Source organism: Platalea leucorodia, assembly GCF_965183815.1.
Source record: "Platalea leucorodia genome assembly, chromosome: W".
Taxonomy (NCBI): domain Eukaryota; kingdom Metazoa; phylum Chordata; class Aves; order Pelecaniformes; family Threskiornithidae; genus Platalea; species Platalea leucorodia.
This window is the reverse complement of record NC_138859.1, coordinates 26,238,540-26,253,849: the sequence shown is the minus strand read 5'-3', so window position 1 is coordinate 26,253,849 and position 15,310 is coordinate 26,238,540. Positions and strand designations below refer to the sequence as shown.

Genomic DNA, 15,310 nt, shown 5'->3' with positions numbered 1-15,310 from the left:
CACACTTCTGCTTTGCTGCTGGGAAACCAAAGAAAGTGCTGTGCCGTTAGCCTGCAGACAGGTCTCCCTCCTGGCTGATTTACCAGCCCTCGCCTGCCTCAGCTTTCCCCTGTGGTGGGCGACCCACGGCTCCAGCCAGCGTGAACTGGCTCTGGCGGTGGCTGCCTGCCGCTGTGCCCCTCACGCGGTGTCGCAGCCTGCCCCGCCGCCATGGGAACAGGCACCTCGACTGGCCGAGGCCAAGTACATCCCCTCAGGCAATGCCCCGCAGGGGTCTCACTGGGCCTGCGGCGGCTCGGGGATCTCGGGGGGGGGCTCTCCCGCGGGTGTAGGCGGGGAGGGGTGTGTGGGTGTCACGGGGGGGGAGCACACCCGAAGGGTGTGAGGGATGCGCGATACCCGCGGGTATCCGGCTGTGTGCGACAGTCCTCTCCTCTTCCTCTTCTCTTCCTCTCCTCTCCTCTGGCAGAGAGGGAGGGGGCGGGGCCTGCCGGCCTCGGCCCCGCCCCCGGCGCCGCTCTGCGCTGCGGGGTGGCGCTGGCGGGCGCGACGGCCGCCGGCCGCTCTGCGCAGGCGCTCGGCTGCTCTGGCGGCAGCGGCGGGAGGAAGTGACGCCGCGCAGCGGAGCTCTGCGGCCTCCGGTGACGTTTTCTCTGGCGTTGGGGTGGCAGTGGCGCGGCTGAGACCCGGCTCCTCCCGGCCGCTTATGCCCTAGCTGCTGCTCCCCGAGGGGGAGGCTAGGAGGGGCCCTTCGTCGTCCAGGTGAGTGGGGCTGGCGCTGGCCGCGGCTCGCCCGCTGCGCGCTCCGGCCGGGCCGGGCCGGGCCGGGCCGCCCCGCCCCGCCTCGCCTCGCCGCAGCCGCGGGGGTGCCGGGTGAGCAGCGGAACCGTTGCTGTTAGCCCCGCTGCGCGCGGGCGGGAGGCGACGGGGCACCACCGACGGCTTCCCCTGGGGCCGGCGGTGGCGGGAGCGGGCGGCCCGACGGTGCCCCGGAGTGGGCGGGCACGGCCCCGCGGCGCCTTGGGGGGCCTGGTCCCACCACCAGGGCTGGGGAGGCGGCCCTGCCCGCCCCGGGCATCCTCCGTGCTGACCGAGGGGTGCCCGGTGGGCGGCTTTCCGCGCTGACCGCCTGGGTGAGGGGTGACCTCTATCCTGGAAGGCAGGAGTCCATCTGAGCCGCTGCTTTTTTTTGTCCTAACCTTGCCCGGAGTCAGTGGATGAAAACCTTGCCACAACTCCTGGAAGCAACTTCTGGCCACTTTGTGTTTCCTAGGACTTCTGTAGTGTGTTGTGGGATCGTATTAGCTGTTTGGAGAAAAACCCTTTGAAAAACAAGGTGTGTAACTGCTCCAGCTTTATGCTTCTCTAGTTTTTTTTCTTCTTTGTTTACCTTGGGTGATGTGGGAATATATATTTTATGTGGAAAAAAAGTTCAAGTTGTTCGATGCTTATCTAGCCTGAGTTCCCCTTGAGCTCCTAACATCTAATGGGTTGCAGATGTGGCTTTCAGTGACACAGCTATCCGAGGAGAATATAAAAATTTAACTGTGCTACTTGTTCTTTTTAAAAAGGGCAAAGGTAATCTGAGCAGACTTGCAATATTTTAACTATTTCCCCAATTCCAGTATTGTAACTTTCTTTGTATTGAGGTTATTAGACACCTACTTAAAAGGCCACTTTTTGAAAGACTTGGTTGTTTTTGGGTTTGGGTTGTGGTTTTTTTTTTTTTTTTTTTTTACATTGTGTAGCTGGTAGGGAGAGCTTCCACCTTTGTTAAGTAGCATTTAATTGTATTTATGTCGTAGTTTGTTAATAGCGGAACTAGGCTACTTGTATTAAAGCTTTTAGGTACCTTTATGAATTCATAACTGCAATAACTTAGTTAAACAAGGTCTCAGTTGTAACTAGTTGCATACTTTAAACCAGCGCAAAGTACCTAACAGCATTTCAAAGGCTGAAAAAACTTGTGTCTAGAGGTGCTGTGACATAAGTGTAAATCCTGTTTGGTTTTGGTTGTTTTTTCACTGGCAAGTAATTCTGTCTTTTAAAAATGAATGAGTAGTAAATCTTTGAACCCTTGAGCATCTCTAAAAATGTAAAATTTCTCTTAATCCCCTCCACCCCCCAAGATTTTATTTGGTTCTAAGTCTTCTCTGGTACTTGTCAAGCATAAGACCAAATAATAGTTTCACTTATAGGCAAGTGCTAGCCTATTTCCTGTTTTCAAGCTAAAATGTTAAGTACAAATGGTAATAGCTCTCCCCTTAGAACAGCAAACAAATGTTAAATTTAAAACGTTTCTCTTAAAGTATCTTAAGTCTATTAAAAAACTTAATGTTTGACCTTGAGGTGGAAACTGGGTATGGTGCTTTTTGAGGTCTTCATCTTGTGGTTCTCATGCCCTAGTTAACACCTGTAATTGCTCTTTCTGTGATATAAGAGCTGAAAGTCAGGTAGTCACAACAGTGCAGCTTCCCCTGTTGCCCTGGAGGAGGAAAGCATTGTCTTTGTGGAGTGAATAGGTTTGTAACAAGCTAAACCCAAACATTCCCCCCCATATACATATATGATACAAAAGCAATGAGATGAGTGAGTGTCCAACAGCAATCATTTTTAAGTATCATTTTCTGAGTATTTCTCACATCTAGTGATCTAGAGGAGTCTGGTGCTGGCAAAAGAAGCTCCAAAGGGGGTGGTTATGTGGCTACTAAAAGCTAATAAAATACTGCTTTCTGTGGTTCTGGTATACCAATAACACTGGTGTTCTGTCTAGGGGATTAGGAGGAGGGAGGGTGGGGGTGATGGAAGGTGGTACATGAGTTTGGGCAGCTGGTATTTATGCTCAAGTATGAGGATAACAGTTCTGACTCATTTTTAAACACTTGAATCTTTAATTATAATGTGTCGACTATTTCTGTTTGCTCTTCAGCCTAATTGCTAGTTGGCATCATGAAGAGGTGTGATGAGAAATTCCTGAGAAATCAGGAAGAGGAAAGGACTGTGGTCTTACATATTCAAGTGTATGATATGTATTGCAGTGCAGCCTGGCCAGCTATGCTTGCGTTTGATAAGTGCACGAAGGCTGCCTGCTTGGTAGAAATTAAAGTGCACAAACAAGTTGGGAAACTAGTGGATGCATTAAACCCGATACTGCAGAGGGAGGGGAAAAGGGAAGGAACCTGAAGCCAACCACAAGGCATCTGAGAACAGTTGATATGGAGCAGTCACAACACACAGACCAAGCACTGCTCTAACTGATAAAAGAGAGGTAGGAAGGATGTTTGTGTGTGTTTGACAAATGGGCAGATCACGCTGGCAGCTGACAGTGTGGAGGAGGTAGGGGTTAATGAGGTAAGATAAGATTGGATGAACAAAGAGTAAATATAGAGAATCATGAGGGGCTTTGAACACGAAGCATTAGGGAGATAAGTTGGTGTAACTTCATCGGAGCAACGAGAAATAATTGCCTTGATTGTCCTGACCCCTCATCTCCTTGCTGTGTATTTACCTTTAAAATGCAGGCTTCTTTGCCTTGCCTTGATTTTTGTTCACTTTCTTTGCTATATCTTGTATATTATCATATCAACTCCCTGCTCCACCAAGGATGTATATGCCATCTGTGACCCACCTGTATATCAACATCTCACTTAAACATCTGTTAATGAGATGGGAGCCTCTACGTACCACACAGTGAAAGCAGCTGCAGACTGAGCATTTGCAACTGTCTGGTTACTCTCTAGATATGTCACCACTAGATATGTTAAAGCTTTGGAAACTTTTAAAATGTGTAAATAGTTTCAAGCAACCTGTATTTAATTTTCTATAACATCTCAAAGTTAGTGTGTTGATGGTACTTTTTGACAGAATTGGGTCTACGGTCAATCTCAGCTTCTGTGTTTTTACCTGCAGTTGTCTAAATGACTCTAGAAAACTGTAAACATTGACAGAAACTGAGCAGCAGATTTAATAACACATTTACTAGATAAGAGTGAAAGATTTAAATACCATAGTTGCAAGTGTATAACTCACACCTCAGAACAAGCACTCTGGAAAAGAAGTACCAAAACTTGAAAATCTTTGCTGGCTTGAATGTTATCAGTAGCAATGGGGAACCAAAAATGAAGCAGCAGTGGGAGAGGGGGACAGGCGTAGTGCTGGGAAAGAGCTCTGGGATAAAGTTGTGTGGTACAGTGCGTGTCGCTACACAGTTACAGCTCCGAGGTAACCTGAGGCTTACGTGGCAAGGAAACCACTTATGTCTCGGTTTTCCAGTATGTGAATCAAAGTTCAGCAGAGAACCGACACTTGTGCCTTTAACTTTAGCACTGTAACTCGGGAGCAACTGAACTGTTATGACAGCAGAATCTGTGGCAGCAAATATTATTGCAGGGAACTCTAGTATGGTTTTCGTGGTGATTTGTGTTGTCTTTCTGTTGCATCTTTGTTCCAGGTTTTTAATGCATAATGCAGTTCTGAGTCTGCGACTTGGTCTAGAATGCAGCGTCTACAAATGTGCAATTATGAGCAAAAATAAAACAGGATAAAAGAGACTGTAAATAAAAATGTGTGTATAGTGTAAATATTAGCCTCTGCAGTTGCTTCCTCATAACAGAGTACATCTCTGAGCTAGACTGGCATGGCTGATACCATGTCACTTGTTCAGTGTTACTGCTAAGGGTTAGAATTTAAATTTGTGGTTGCCCATTCCCGCTTGTTAGTGTTCCCTCTTCACATGTCTGATCAGGATGAATAGAGCCTGTACAGTATAGCAATTTCTCCACGAATATGACTTTCTGCAGTTCAGGCACACATCGATTACTCATTCAGGACTGAAAATGAGATCTGGCTCGGTCACTGAGGTGTTGCTGTTGCATGTTGCAATGTGTTACTGAATGCATGGGGAGGTCAAGTAATATGCCTGTGGTCATGTGGCAAGTCAGCTTTAGATTTGGAATGATCCAATCTAATATCCCTTTTTATTTAAGAAGGTATTTAGGGTTTTATATCAATTTGACCACGTAGTCTGTCTCTTGAATGCTCAGAAATTGATTCAAGTAGCAGAATAGTGTACAGGCTTCAGCCATATCACGCCTTGTGATATTTGGTCTCCAAGAAGACAGCTTAAAAGCTGTTAGGACTCAGTCTGACAGCTTTTTAATCATAAGCAAAGCAGGTGGTCACTGTTTAATTAAATGCAAGTATTTAAGACTCTCTCAAGCTAGTATTTTTGTATCATAGAATCATAGAATTGTTAAGTTTGGAAAAGACCCTTAAGATCATCGAGTCCAACCGTTAACCTATCACTGCCAAGTCCATCACTGAACCATGTCCTTGAGCACCACATCTACCAGTCTTTTAAATACCTCCAGGGATGGAGACTCAACCACTTCCCTGGGCAGCCTGTTCCAATGCCTGACTACTCTTTCGGTGAAGAAGTTTTTCATAATATCCGATCTAAATCTCCCCTGGCGCAGCTTGAGGCCATTTCCTCTCATCCTATCGCTTGTTACTTGGGAGAAGAGACTGACCCCCACCTCGCTGCAACCTCCTTTCAGGTAGCTGTAGAGAGCAATAAGGTCTCTCCTCAGCCTCCTCTTCTCCAAACTAAACAACCCCAGCTCCCTCAGCCTCTCCTCATAAGATTTGTTCTCCAGACCCTTCACCAACTTTGTTGCCCTTCTTTGGACACGCTCCAGCACCTCAATGTCCTTCTTGTAGTGAGTGGCCCAAAACTGAACACAGTACTCGAGGTGCGGCCTCACCAGGGCCGAGTACAGGGGCACTATCACCGCCCTGGTCCTGCTGGCCACACTATTCCTGATACAAGCCAGGGTGCCATTGGCCCTCTTGGCCACCTGAGCACACTGCTGGCTCATGTTCAGGCGGCTGTCGACCAGCACCCCCAGGTCCTTTTCTGCCAGGCAGCTCTCCAGCCACTCCTCCCCAAGCCTGTAGTGTTGCATGGGGTTGTTGTGACCCAAGGGCAGGACCTGGCACTTAGCCTTGTTTTATCTCATACAGTTGGCCTCAGTCCATCAATCCAGCCTGTCCAGGTCCCTCTGCAGGGCCTTCCTACCCTCCAGCAGATCAACACTTCCACCCAACTTGGTGTTGTCTGCAAACTTCCTGAGGGTGCACTCAATCCCCTCATCCAGATCATCGATAAAGATATTGAACAGGACTGGCCCCAACACTGAGCCCTGGGGAACACCACTCGTGACTGGCCGCCAACTGGATTTGACTCCATTCACCACCACTCTCTGGGCTCGGCCATTCAGCCAGTTTTTAACCCAGTGCAGAGTGCGCTTATCCAAGCCGTGAGCAGCCAGCTTCTCCAGGAGAATGCTGTGGGAGACAGTGTCAAAGGCCTTACTAAAGTCCAGGTAGACAACATCCACAGCCTTCCCCTCGTCCACCAAGTGGGTCACCTTGTCATAGAAGGAGACCAGGTTAGTGAAACAAGATCTCCCTTTCATAAACTCATGCTGGCTGAGCCTGATCCCTCGGTTGTCCCGCACTTGCTGCATAATGGCACTCAAGATGATCTGCTCCATGACCTTTCCCGGCACCGAGGTCAGGCTGGCAGGCCTGTAGTTCCCCAGATCCTCCTTCCGACCCTTCTTGTAGATGGGCATCATATTTGCTAGCTTCCAGTCATCTGGGACCTCCCCGGTTGACCAGGACTGCTGATAAATGATGGAGAGTGGCTTGGCCAGCTCCTCTGCCAGCTCCCTCAGTATCCTTGGGTGGATTCCATCTGGCCCCATGGACTTGTGCGCATCCAGGTGGAGGAGCAGGTCAGTGACTGCCACCTCTTCAACACCGGGGGCATCATTCTGCATCCTATCTCCATCTCCCAGCTCAGGGGCCTGAAAACCCTGAGGATAACCAGTCTGACTATTAAAGACTGAGGCAAAGAAGACATTAAGTACCTCAGCCTTCTCCTCATCCTTTGTGGCAATGTTTCCCTCCGCATCCAACAAAGGAGGGAGATTCTCCCTGGCCCTCCTTTTGTCGCTGATATATTTGTAAAAACATTTTTTGTTATCTTTAACTGCAGTGGCCAGTTTAAGTTCTAGCTGGGCCTTTGCCTTTCTAATCTTCTCCCTGCATAACCTCACGACATCCTTGTAGTCCCCCTGAGTTGCCTGCCCCTTCTTCCAAAGGTGGTAAGCTCTCCTTTTTTTCCTGAGTCCCAGCCAAAGCTCTCTGTTCAGCCAGGCCGGTCTCCTCCCCTGCCTGCTCTTCTTTTGGCACATGGGGACAGCCTGCTCCTGCACCTTTGAGATTTCCTTCTTGAATAACATCCAGCCTTCCTGGACTCCTTTGCCCTTCACGACTGCCTCCCAAGGGACTCTGTTAACCAGAGTCCTAAACAAGCCAAAGTCTGCCCTTCTAAAGTCCAGGGTAGTGGTTTTACTGACCCCCTTCCTTACTTCTCCTAGAATTGAAAACTCTATCATTTCATGGTCGCTGAGCCCAAGACAGCCTCGAACCACCACATCACCCACCAGGCCTTCTCTGTTCGTAAACAGCAGGTCCAGCGGGGCACCTCCCCTGGTTGGCTCGCTTACCAGCTGCGTCAGGAAGTTATCATCTTCCACACACTCCAGGAACCTCTGAGACTGCTTTCTCTCTGCTGTGTTGTATTTCCAGCAGAGATCTGGTAAGTTGAAGTCTCCCAGGAGAACAAGGGCTAGGGATTGTGAGACTTCAGCCAGCTGCTTGTAGAATACTTCATCTGTTTCCTCATCCTGTTTGGGTGGTCTATAACAGACTCCCACCAGGATGTCTGCCTTGTTGGCCTTCCCCCTGAGCTTTACCCATAAGCACTCAACCTTATCATTACTGTCATTGAGCTCTAGACAGTCAAAACACTCTCTAAGGTACAAGGCTACCCCTTCACCTCTCCTTCCTTGTCTGTCCCTGTGCCTTGCTAGAGAGACAGTTCCAAGTAATCTGGCAAAAGAAAAATTTTAGGGAAAAAGGTTGGTAAAGAGTAGGTCAAGAAGCTGTCTACTAATTCCATGTGCTTGTGGTTGGAAATACAATGTAAGATAAGGGAGGTTTAGAGGCTGTGTCCTAATGAAGTAAGTTGGATGAAATGCTGGTAGCCTGAGGCCTCATCGTGTTTAATAAGATGTCGTTTGGAAATGAAGTTGTTGTTGTGGGAAAGAATAGGCTTGTGTGTAGCAGTTTACTGATAAATACGATTTGAGTTGTCAATAGCTATGGTTCCTCCAGAGCTGGTAATACTTTTTGATCAGCACTATGCAGAATCTGTGAGGAGTTATAAAAAAAAACATTTCTTTGAGTATTGTTTTTTAAAAGCCTCTAAGGTGAAGTTTTATTTTCCATGATTCCAGTTATTGATATTAATAAGTCATCTTAAAGGCAATTCACAGGCTTTGAATCCGCTTGTTGTAATAAAGAAAATCCAGCAATTGTTGAATACTATAAAACTAAGCTACGGAAATTTAGTGAATATCTTGTCTGAGTTAGCTAATTATTGAGGGCTTATGAAGTTATAGACCTCACCTCAATTTAAAGCTGGTTTGATAACAGACACTTGATTTCTTTTTTTTTTTTTTTTTTTAAGATCAAACATACACTGTCTGTACGGAACTCATCAAGCTAAAGCAATAATAAGACTATGTTGAATGAACGGAATGGGGTTGAATTCATGCTCCAGACTTGATGCTCTTTTTTCTTCTATCTGTCTCCCCTTTTGCTGGGGAAGTTGTATATATTTATGTCTCCTGTTGCTAACCATTAGTTTTATTCTTAAGAAAGCTCTGCCAGCTGAGACTCTTTCCTAAATCAAGAACAATAATGCAACAAATAATTTGGGGGTAAATGGTGCTTTTATATAAGGGTAAGTTTGTTTTGGTTTTTTTTTTTTCAGCTGTTGTTTGTCAGAAGCTTATTCTGAATTAACCTTCTCCTGCACTGTCCTTTTTCTTTACCGGGCTTCGTTCTCCTCCCTTAACAGACCGTGCCACAGTCCCTCCAATTCTGCCAGTGTCCACAGACGTTTGTCTATGGCTGTGGCATCCTACAATAATTTAACTTTTTTGTTGTGATAGTTTCTCCTCCTTAGTTGAGCTTTCCTAAGAGTTTTAGGATTTGTAAAGATACAGACTCAAAGGTTAGCTGTCTTGAGTTAGCTATGCACTTGAGTATGGTTTGGTGGCATGGGTGAACTTTCTTGGCGAGAAGGTAGTGGGTTGTTTCCAGTGAAGCTATACCTGTTGCTTACCGAGTCCTAATTAGATCGGGACAGACTAGTGTCATGAGTGCTTTCTTCTTTAGGAACACTTTGGACATGTAAAAACTATGGTATCAGTTGTTAGTAATCCTTAGTTCCTGCCCTTGGGTCACAACAACCCCATGCAACGCTACAGGCTAGGGGAAGAGTGGCTGGAGAGCTGCCTGGCAGAAAAGGACCTGGGGGTGCTGGTCGACAGCTGCCTGAACATGAGCCAGCAGTGTGCTCAGGTGGCCAAGAGGGCCAATGGCATCCTGGCTTGTATCAAGAATAGTGTGGCCAGCAGGACCAGGGCGGTGATAGTGCCCCTGTACTCGGCCCTGGTGCGGCCGCACCTCGAGTACTGTGTTCAGTTTTGGGCCCCTCAGTACAAGAAGGACATATTGAGGTGCTGGAGCGTGTCCAAAGAAGGGCAACAAAGCTGGTGAAGGGTCTGGAGCACAAGTCTCATGAGGAGTGGCTGAGGGAGCTGGGGTTGTTTAGTCTGGAGAAGAGGAGGCTGAGGAGAGACCTTATTGCTCTCTACAACTACCTGAAAGGAGGTTGCAGCGAGGTGGGGGTCGGTCTCTTCTCCCAAGTAACAAGCGACAGGACAAGAGGAAATGAGCTCAAGTTGCACCAGGGGAAGTTTAGGTTGGATATTAGGAAAAACTTCTTCACCGAAAGGGTGGTCAAGCATTGGAACAGGCTGCCCAGGGAAGTGGTTGAGTCTCCATCCCTGGAGGTATTTAAAGGACGGATAGATGTGGTGCTTGTGGACATGGTTTAGTGATGGACTTGGCAGTGTTAGGTTAACGGTTGGACTCGATGATCTTAAGGGTCTTTTCCAGCCTTAATGATTCTAATCTGGTGGATGCTGAGGACAATTGGCACCTCTTATTACTGGTCAAAAAAAGATCAAAGGTTTGGTGTCAAGAACAGCCAAACAGCAGTTGGTATCTTACTGTTACTAAAATTTTCATAATTTGAATGCAATGTGACTTTGCCTTTAGTGTAATGATACCATTTATTTTTCAGTAATATACCTACTGCAAATTCATGTTGCAATATTTAGATTTTATACTGCTAACTTAATAATCAAAGCAAGAAATGAATAATCTTAGTAGCTTGTGGATGAGAAAATGACTGAAGATCAGGGTTTGGTTTACAGTTCCTTTCCAGCCTTTCTGTAGAACGTGGGCATGTTACCTGATCCTTTTTCAGTTGGCCAGACCATAAAATGGATATATTACTGCCTTGTGGCAGGAAGATACTGGCTTAAGGCAAAGGCACAGCACTGGTATTGAATTAAAGTATTTGAAGCTTTAAAATACCCGAGGGTCGGTTTTGTTTATTTCCTGTGTACTAGCATGTGGCAAAGATGTGTAAAAAGGACTGATCATAAAATACTTACAAACTGTAGAGTCGCTTAATATCGCTTAATTCATCTTTGTTAAATGGCTGTCATAGATCCATACCACTTCTGGTTCAGCTTGAGCTTTTAGACAGCTGTAAGAGATGAGATGCTGGTGAGTTGCTGCGTGAGCTACGGAAGTACCTGCAAGACAGCCTGGGCGGTTGTAGTGTTGCACTGTTAGCGGAAAGGAACATTACACAGAACTTGACAAAACAGCTCTCTTACCTGCTGAGAGTATCTGTCCTCCTCATGTCAAGGGTTGTGCAATTTTGGAGTGGTGTTTTGCAAGGTCAGGTGAATCGTCCAATGCTCTTCCTTGTTCCAAGCCTGTTGCTGCTGTCTGTTGTGTAAGATGGTCACCTTGCTCTCCTTCTGGACCCTGACCTCATTCGGCCAACTAGCCCGATGATGAGGTGCACAGCTTTCCTCTGGGAAGTTGAATTAGAAAAGAACTTGATGTGTGCTAACCGGCCCAGCAGGTAGGCAGTTCTACCTCTTTACAGTGGCAGTGGACTTGAGATGGACTTAAGGGCTCCTGGAACTGCAGCCTGTGTCCCATGGCACTCATTGCTGCTTCAGGATTTCCAAATAATGGCAATAGCAAGATACATTTGTGCCTGTCTATGCTGGACCAGCTTTGATTTTTGCAGGAGACAGCACAAGCCCTTCTCGAATGAATACTGCAATACTGAGATGACTTTACTACTTTGAAGTTACATTGCTGCTGTCCTGATCTGCCAATTGGAACTATTAGCGGATAACACAATGTTTGATTACTTTCAGGATATTTCAGATAAATATTCTTAATAGAAAGAAAATCTGTGCTCTGAAAATCAGGATTAATTTGTTGCTGTTATGCTCAAGCAATTCAAAATGTGGCTTTTCTGTGAGTGTTGCTTTATTGACCATGGTAGAACAATAGACCAACACTTCTTGAGAAGAAGAGGTCTGTTTATATAGAATGGCATGAACCAGCAGAGGAAGCACAGAATACGTTTCCTTTGAATAACAGAAATGGATAGGTAAAGTGGGAAAATTTGTTAAACTCAAAATCTTAGAAAAAGATGGTACATCCGTATGACTTTCCTCAGTAGGGTGATCTTCTGCAAGCTAATATATGTCAGAGAGAAAAAGAAATAAAGCATGGCTATCCTAGCATTGATTTCTGCCACTAGTTTTGTTGAAAGAATAATGAAAAATGTAAGAGCGGGTTGCTTACATTTTTAGGAACAGATAGTAATAAAAATATGCCCCCTCTAATTTTTAGAGTAGAGAACATTGTAGACTTTAAATCGCTGCGCACTTGAGAAAAATGGTTTCACTATGAGAAAGAAATGAGATTTTTAGAAGGCTAAGTGCAGCCAACTCTATGTGCCTTTATCTGTATGCTAATGAATTTATTTTTACAAGGATTGTGGTTTTTGTGGTGTTTTGTTTTTTTTTTTTTTTTTTTTTTTTGTGGGATTCCAGTGCAGCTGGTGAATGTTTCTGGAAGGCTGTGTGCAGGCTTGTGAACTAACCCATAGCTGGTAGTTACCTTTCATTAGAAAGAGGCAGAATACGTGCATTAAGCATTACAATGCTAAAACCTGTATTTAAATGTAAAGTCTTGCTGCTTATTTACGATGAAAAATGTTGCTTTTCAAGGTTGCAAAGGATGCTCTGCAAACCTTTAACACGCATACTTGTAATTTTTATTCAGTCTTGGATAATTTGCATATGCAGCCTGTTGAGCGCTCAATAGGAGCAGCCTATTTTTAACCTTCATTTGTTTATGCAAAACCAGTTGAAACACAGCAGTAGTTTAATACTTTCTTCTTTTGTTTCACACTGCAATTCTCTTACCAGGGTCTTATTCTTTAGGATTGCTACCAGGCCTGATTTATGAATCATCTGATAAAAAGCCAGCTCCACTCCCAGAAATGTGCCTTAGGTAGAATTGTATGCCAGTGAGTCAGCTTTAGGGCAACATTTTCAAAGGAACACTATATAAATCACACAGTATCCATGTGGGGGTGGCTTAGTGTTATGAAAAATCTGCTCTCGAGCATTGTGCACACACATCCACACAGAGTTGAGTCAACTGTCTTGAGTTAAATTGAATACTGGTCACACTTCTGTTGTTTTAAGTATGTGGGTATGTGTGACATTTATAAGGAAATAAAAAAGAATGTATGGTATCTTGGTGAGGAGATGAACAAGTCCAAAAGACAGCAGCTGGGAAGTGCAGAAAGTGTTGGTACTTCTATGTTTGTCTGGATGCAGAGGTCTAATTATTTGAATTGATTAGTTTTTAGTTACTTAGACGTTTTTTTGTTGGGCATGTCTGTATGTGTTATTTGTACTAGAATGTCACTGGTGAGTTTGCTGAATTAAGCGCATTGGCTTTTAATGGAAAGGAAGGTGATTGGAGTGGAAAAAAAGCATGACCAACAGGCAGATTCAGAAGTGGCCAGAGTCACGTCTTCACATCTTCAGAGTTATGTGGCTCTCTGTCAGAAGAGGACATAACCTTGGTCTTTGCCAAAAGTTTCTCCTGTATTAGGAAGTGGACTTGTGCGTTACAGTCAACTTGTCAGTACCCAGGTCATGTGCTGCTTCTGTCCTTTCCCAACCCACCATCCTTAGACACATAGTCTATCAAGTGTTTGATTCAGAGTTCTTGATGGGCTTGCCTGAGTGTTTACATTAAAAAAAAAAAGTCATATGTTTTACATAATTTTATTAGCCTCGGTTGTATACATTTGTCATTACCTCTCTCACACCTCTGATTTATTCCATCTGTGCTCAGTTACGTTGGGTAAATGTGAGATAATGTAATCCACTGGTGATGGAAATAATTGTTTAAGTATGAGCCACTATTAGTCTTTAGTTCTGTATAAATACAAAAACATATTCAGATGAAAATACTGACTTATGTGATGCTGGAGGTAGTAGATGCTCTGGAAGGATCTCTGTAGTTAGCTGTGTATTCTGAACAAGTAACTCCTATGCAGCAGTGCAGTTTAACTTTTCATTTACGTAGTCATAAAAGCTTAAAGAACATACTTGATGTTATTTTCTGCAAAAATGTAGGTACAGTTTCTCATTTTTTTTAAAATTACAGCTTGCAAATGAATGGCTAGTGGTGCGAGGAGGTAGGTTGTTCAAACTGTTTTCAGTGCTAAAATGGCATTAAAAGACAATGTTCTGCTAGATAATTTTCATTTAAACGATTGCTAGAACTGGCATAAGAAGGCAATACAGTTGTAAGCAGGGAGAAGTAGTGGTCTGTTGGACTCTGAATAAGAGGACATGTGTCAGTAATAACCTAAAGTGAATCTAACAGCAAGCTGCTATGAAAAACTTAGTACTTTTGAAGTAAGAATGTGTCATATCCACAGCTGCTGAGAAAAAGAGCTGGTTTGCTTCATATAAGTTAGGCATTGTTTATCATGAATCAGTTCAATAACACCTAAAATGATAATGTATGATTAAGGTTAGGGTATCATGGTGTTTATTAAGTATTTCAGGCCTTATCGTTTGTTTGGGTGAAACTTGTTTCCTTCTGACATTGCAGGATATACAATTATAAAGAAGAACACTTACTGAGAGCAAACCAAACAAAAATATTATGAAGGATGTATGAGTGGCCGGTTATTGATTGATAAAGGGCATGCATGCCACCTTCGATATAACTCTTTGTGCAATCGTATATATTACTTAATAGCATACATTCCATGATAGTTGTTCTTTAGGAAGCCTCTGAATTTAATTTTTTGCTTTTTAATAATTTTTATCTTCAAAAATCTGTTCTCAGAGCAAACAGTACCATGAAAGAAACACTCCGTACCCTCTCCTGTGTCTGGTTGGAACCTGTGAGTTCAAGGTGTGATAAGACCAAACAGCAGGTAGTCTTTAATCAGATTTTTTTTTTTTTTTTTTTTCTTTTTTCTAAAGGGATGGTTTGTTGCTTGCCCTCCCTTCCCTTGTCTTCCTGCCAGCTCTGGCAGAAAATTTCACTTATTTTCTGGTTTTGTTTTCTGCTGGCTTAGTGAAGTGAATCTGCCCAAGAAAGGATGAGCCAGTTCTAGTGCAAAGGAGGGAATATGCGCAGTCACAATTAGGTGGTAAAAGAGTAGGTGGTAAAACCAATCCATGTTAGTGGCAGCGAGCTGTTAGACTGACTGGGCTGTCTCTGCTAATCTGATCTTCAGAATCCTTCTGGATTTCTTCATTAAAGTGCAGATTTCATAGTGTACAAATTGTGCCTTTACAAATGAGTCCATGCTTTGAAAATATTTCCCAGGTAAAGGTAGTTGGATATTTAATGGCTTCTGCATACTGGTGTGTTCTATGTGTGGCTGGAAAATAAAATAATTTGTTGGAAAAATCTAGCACAGAAGTTTTTACAGAATTGCCTTTTAAAATCATCAGTGCAGTATCTGTGCATCAGAAAAAGGAGAATGACATTTCTGAGCAGTGTCTAATTAAATATCCATCTGTATCTGTAAGCATCACAGCTTATTTTTCAGTGCTATGTTGTTCTCATTTAAGTAAGAAACTGGTCTTTCTGTAGCATCACCTTGAGATTACCTTTTCTAGTACTGTTACTAGAAAAGTGAGTGGCAAGAAAGGAATGGGAGTTTTTCACTATAGTCTCTTCC

At 44.4% G+C, this 15,310-nt stretch overlaps 1 protein-coding gene across 4 annotated transcripts in view; it reads left to right on the top strand.

The window, feature by feature from the left end:
• Positions 1-648: 648 nt before the first annotated feature.
• LOC309601514 (protein ARK2N-like) overlaps positions 649-15,310 on the top strand; it is a 49,580-nt gene continuing 34,918 nt past the window's right edge. For 2 of the 4 annotated variants that reach the window (XM_082334548.1, XM_082334551.1), the window contains exon 1: positions 654-762. The gene's annotated coding sequence lies outside the window, so the exon portion shown is untranslated. Of the gene's footprint in view, positions 763-1,214; positions 1,337-15,310 lie in introns of all 4 variants that reach the window. The other 2 variants (XM_082334549.1, XM_082334550.1) reach the window with 2 other exon arrangements.